This window comes from Struthio camelus, chromosome 5 (genome assembly GCF_040807025.1).
Source record: "Struthio camelus isolate bStrCam1 chromosome 5, bStrCam1.hap1, whole genome shotgun sequence".
NCBI classification, from domain to species: Eukaryota; Metazoa; Chordata; class Aves; order Struthioniformes; family Struthionidae; genus Struthio; species Struthio camelus.
The window spans coordinates 6,407,566-6,412,746 of record NC_090946.1 but is presented as its reverse complement, the minus strand read 5'-3'; the positions used below and the strand labels follow the sequence as shown (position 1 = coordinate 6,412,746).

Genomic DNA, 5,181 nt, shown 5'->3' with positions numbered 1-5,181 from the left:
GAGGCCTAAGGCAGATGTAAGGCAGCAAAGATAACGGCAAACTAATACTAGCTCAGAGAGCCCGGCACGGGCCCGTACGAACTCAGAGCGGTCCCGTAGGAGCCCGTAGGGCCCAGCACGAGTCCGTTGGAGCCCCTGGGGCCCAGTGCGGGCCCGTACCAGCCCACAGGGCCTGGCATGGACCTGTACAAGCTCAGTGTGAGCCTGTACGAGCCCACAGAGCCTGGCACAAGCACGCAGAGCCTGGCGTGGGCTCGTACGAGCCCGTAGAGCGCTGTGCAGGACCGTACCAGCCCACAGAGCTCGGCACGGGCCCATATGTGCTCAGCATGGGGGCGTACAAGCCCATACAGCCCCAAACAGCTCTGTATGAGTCCACAGAGCCCCGTGCAGGCCCATAGAAGTCCACAGAGCCTGGCAAGGGCCCATACGAGCCCCTAGGGCCTGGCGCAGGCTCCTACGAGCTTGGCATGGGCCCCTACGAGCCCGTGGAGTCCCGTGGGGGTCTGTACGAGCCCGCAGAGCCCAGCAAGGGCTCGTACAAGCCTGCAGGGGCTGGCACAAGCCCATGTGAGCTCGGCACGGGGCTGTACAAGCCCCTAGAGCCCTGTTCAGGCTCTTAGAAGCCTGTAGAGCCTGGCACGGGCCTGTACGAGCTTGGCACAGGCCCATAGGAGCCTGGAGGGCCCAGCACAAGTCTGCACAAGCCCCTAGGGCCTGGCAGGGACCCACACCAGCTCAGCGGGGGCCTGGAGGAGCCCATACAGCCCCGTGTGGGTCTGTACGAGCCCGTGGAGTCCTGTGGGGGCCCGTAGGACCCTGCAGAGCCCGGCATGGACGCAAATGAGCCTGCAGGGCCTGGCGCGAGCCTGTATGACCTCAGCACAGGCCCGTACGAGCCCGTAGAGCCCTGTTCAGGCCCATAGAAACTCGTAGGCTTTTGACACTGTCTCCCATCACATCCTCCCAGGTAAACTCAGGAAGTGGGGGTTAGATGAGTGGCCGGTGAGGTGGACTGAGAACTGGCTGGATGGCCAAGCGCTGAGGGTTGTGGTCAGTGGTGCAGAGTCTAGTTGGAGGCCTGTAGCTAGCGGTGTCCCCCAGGGGTCAGTCCTGGGTCCACTCTTGTTCAATGTATTCATCAATGACCTGGAGGAAGGGACAGAGTGCACCCTCAGCAAGTTTGCTGATGATACTAAACTGGGGGGGAGTGGCTGGCACACCAGAAGACTGTGCTGCCATGGAGAGGGACCTGGGCAGGCTGGAGAGCTGGGTGGAGAGGAACCTCCTGAAGTTCAACAAAGGCAAGTGCAGGGTCCTGCACCTCGGGAGGAAGCCCAGGCAGCAGGACAGGCTGGGGGTTGACCTGTTGGAAAGTAGCTCTGCCGAGAAGGACCTGGGAGTGCTGGTGGGCAACAAGTGAAGCATGAGGCAGCAATGTGGCCTTGTGGCCAAGGAGGCCAATGGGATCGTGGGGTGCCTGAGGAAGAGTGTTGCCAGCAGGTGGAGGGAGGTGATGCTGCCCCTCTCCTCAGCCCTGGGGAGGAGGCCTCCCCTGGAGTCCTGGGTGCAGTTGTGGGCTCCCCAGGACAAGAGAGACATGGCACTACTGGAGAGAGTCCAGCGGAGGGCTGCAAAGAGGATGAGGGGACTGGAGCATCTCTCCTCTGCAGAAAGGCTGCGAGAGCTGGGCCTGTTCAGCCTGGAGAAGAGAAGACTGAGAGGCGATCTCATCAATGTGTGCAAGTATCTGAAGGGTGGTGGGGGGGGGGGGTGTCGAGAGGATGAGGCCAGTCTCTTCTCCGTGGTGCCCAGTGACAGGACAAGAGGCAACGGGCACAAACCGAAGCACAGGCAGGTCCACCTGAACCTGAGGAAAAACTTCTCGACGGTGAGGGTGAGTGAGCACTGGCACAGGTTGCCCAGAGAGGCGGTGGAGGCTCCTTCGCTGGAGACATTCAAAACCCGACTGGATGCGATCCTGGGCAATACGCTCTAGAGGAGCCTGCTGGAGCAGGGGGGTTGGACTAGATGATCTCCAGAGGTCCCTGCCAACCTCAACCATGCTGTGACTCTGTGGAGCCGGGCGCGGGCCCCCCCGAGCTCAACGCGGGACTACACAAGCCCGCGGAGACCCGTGCGGGGCCGTAGGAGCCCCTCGGGCTGGACGAGGGGCTGGACAAGCTCCGCGCAAGCCCGCACGAGCCTGGGCAGGACTGTATGAGCTGGGGGAGAGCGGCCTGGGACCGGGCGAGCCCGTCGGGGGCGACCCGGGCCGGGAGGAGCTCGGCGGGGCCTCGACGTGGGTCACACGAGGCAGCGCCGCTTCCTGCCTGCCCTGCCCGCAGCCCCTGCCCTGCCCGCGCACGGCGCCTGCCCTCCCCGCTGCCCTCTGCCGCCGGCGACAGCCGACCGGGCGGCGACGGGCGGGAGGACGGGGGGACAGCGAGGGGAACACTGAGGGGGGACAGCGGGGACCGCGTCCCTGGCGCCGGCAGGCCCGGACCCGCCGCCCGCCCGACCGCCCGCTCGGCGGCGCCCACGGCCGCCGGACGCCATCTCCGGCCTCTCTCCGCTCCCTCCCGCCCTCCGCCCGGGCCGCCGCGGGGATTGGCCGGCCGGGCCAGCTGCCTCTCGGCCATTGGAGGGCGCCTGCGCGCCGCCCGCCGCTGATTGGCGCCCCGCTCCCGCCTCTGGCCGGGGGAGGGGGGAGCGAGCGGCCGGCGGCGAAGATGGCGGCGGGGTGGCCGGCTGTGTGGCGGCGCCTGGCGGCGGCGGCCGGGTCCCGTCGCGTCGCGTCGCGTCGCGTCCTGTCTGGTGCGGTGGCGCGGCGCTGCTGGAGAGCGGCAGGCTGCGGGACGCGCGGCGGGTCGTGGCGCAGCCGGGCTCGGGGGCGGCGGGGGGGCCGGGCCGGGCGCGGGGAGGCGGTCGGGGCGGCCGGTCGCTCTCGCCTGGGCAACGCGCAACGGTTGTGGCAGCGCCGTTGGCAGCGCGGCGGGACCGAGCGGGACGTGCGCGATGGTGCCGGCCGCGAGCTGCTGGCAGCACCGGCGGGCGCCGCGGAGGAGCGAGCGCCGGCAGCGGAGCGCTGGGTGTCTGCGGGCGCTGTTTGCCGGCCCGTGCAGCGAGTGCCCGGCGGGCTGCGGGCGGCGCCGGAGGAGGGAGCGTTGGCAGCCGGCAGCCGGGCTGTCCGGAGCGCCGGGGAGGGGGCAGCGCTCGGGCAAGGGCTTCCCTGGCGGCCCCGAGGCGGCCGGGTGGCGCTTCCCGCCCCGCCGGGGGCTCGTCCGCTGCCGGGGGCGGCAGGTTTCCAGCGCGGCTGCCGCCCTCCCTCGGGCTTTCTTCGGGGGCGGGTGTTGGCAGGCTGGTTCCCAGCCCTGTGGGAGCCGCTGGAGCCTGGTGGTGGAGCGGCGTGTGGTGGCGCTGGCGCGGGGTCCTTCCTTGTCTGTCTGCCTGCCCGTGCAGAGCTTTCAGCCTGTTTTACTGGCGAGGCTGTTTTGGGGTTTCAGCTGCCTGGGGAGCTGAGAAGCGTAGTGGGAGCTGTGTCCTGTCTCTGCAAGATCTCTGTCTGCTTCCTTTGTGGCTGCTGGGAGCTGATGTGCTCACTGAGAGCTCGGTTGTGTTTCTCGGTTGTGTTTTCTGTTGCCTGGCTCAGTTCAACGTGGCTGCTTTGTCTGTCTGAGGGGGCAACTGGGGCGTGCAGCTCCCGCTGCCGGAGGGCTGTGGGGTGTTTCAGTTCCCAGTAGGTCATGACCGACTGGGTTACGCTCCCCGGGGCTCCTCTCCGCAGGTAAGGCCGGTGGGAATGTCTCGTGCCAGGGGAAGGGGCTCTCTGGGACAGCTCTGGCTGGGTTGCAGTGTACTGGAGCGTAGGAGGGACTGGAGGACTTTGGACTTGCTTCTCTTTGGCTTTGCTTTTTGGAGTTGTTGGAGCTCCCTTGCCTTTTTAGGGAAGCCATTGGCACTAATACAGGAGAGGGAGTGTGAGTTGTGTGCAAGAGCTGCTGTTGCTGTGTTGTGGTGCAGTGCCAGACTCGAGAGAGGGTCTCTCCTTTTCTAGGTGTCTGGGCGTCCCCTGCAGCCCACGCAGTAGGAACGTTGTGTCCCCTCGGCATTTCTGTACTGTGCCGGCACCTTCTCCCTGAAGGCAGGCCTCTTGGTGTTCAGCGCTGTCACCTTGCACACGAAGGAGGAGGAGAAATGGGCCTGAGCTGCGTATGGGAGGAAGAGGCGTTTTGCCCATCCCTGGCACCGCGCAGAGAGCAGCGGCGCTCGGGCTCCTTCCGAGACCTTTGAGGCCTGGTAGGTGCCAGACAAGCTATGGCTCTGGTTTTGATTTATTTCATTATTGTTTTTTCATATTTGGGGCCACTAGTTGTGTGCGTTTCTGCTCTGTTTTCAGCAGGAGCCGTGCTCTGTGGATGCGCTGAAGGCCAGAAGGCAGAGCCGCAGCGCGCAGAGCCCCAGCGCCCGCTCCCCGGGGGGGGGACGCGGGGTCGGGCCCGAGTGTTGAGAGAGGGGAAAGTGCCTGCTCCTGCTCTTTCTTAAGAGCTCTGTTTTGTTTTCCTAGGTGCTGGTTGCTGGCAAGAGCTGCTCTTTCATCTCTTGCCCACCCCTCCTGCAGCTCTCTGGGGCCCCAGCTTCAGACTCCAGCTGCACTGAGGAAGTGACCTGCTTTCCCAGAGACCCCCCCCCCCCGCCACCCGAAGGAGCAAGAATCCGGCTTTGGCCTTCACGCACCCCTCCAGGAGCTGCCGCAGCAGGAAGGCGGCCTGCGCCTGCCAGCTCGTCCTGCTCCCCAGGAAGCGCCAAGTGGGACTCGGGCACGGTGGCACCGCGCGAAGGTGTTTGGGCTCTGGGCAATAAAGCTTGGCGCGAGCCCCAGCTGAGGCGAGGTGCCACGTGCTGTGTTCTGTGCGCGGTCTCTGTTCACGCCTGCTCGCAGCTTGCCGAAGGCTGCGTTCTCCCTGCTCGGGGAAGAGCTCCTGGCTGCAGCGCTGGAGCGGAGAGGGGGCAGCCGGCAGCCGGGGCCATCTCGCTGCAGTAGGTGAGAGCTCCTGTCCCAAGGGGCTGTTTCTCCTCGCCCCCAGGTTGGCCCTTCCTTTGAGCAGGGGCCCTGGCAGCCCAGCTCCAGCCCGGGAGGCAGCGGGGAAGGCCGGGGCGACGAGGGAGCAGCGAGCGCTC

The 5,181-nt window shown here is 66.5% G+C and overlaps 1 long non-coding RNA gene across 1 annotated transcript; it reads left to right on the top strand.

Moving 5' to 3' along the window:
- Nucleotides 1-2,678: 2,678 nt before the first annotated feature.
- On the top strand, nt 2,679-4,913 carry LOC138067385 (uncharacterized). The gene is made up of 3 exons (XR_011141246.1): nt 2,679-2,817; nt 4,058-4,299; nt 4,568-4,913. It is a non-coding gene; the product is annotated as an uncharacterized lncRNA (long non-coding RNA).
- The last annotated feature ends 268 nt before the right edge of the window (nt 4,914-5,181 follow it).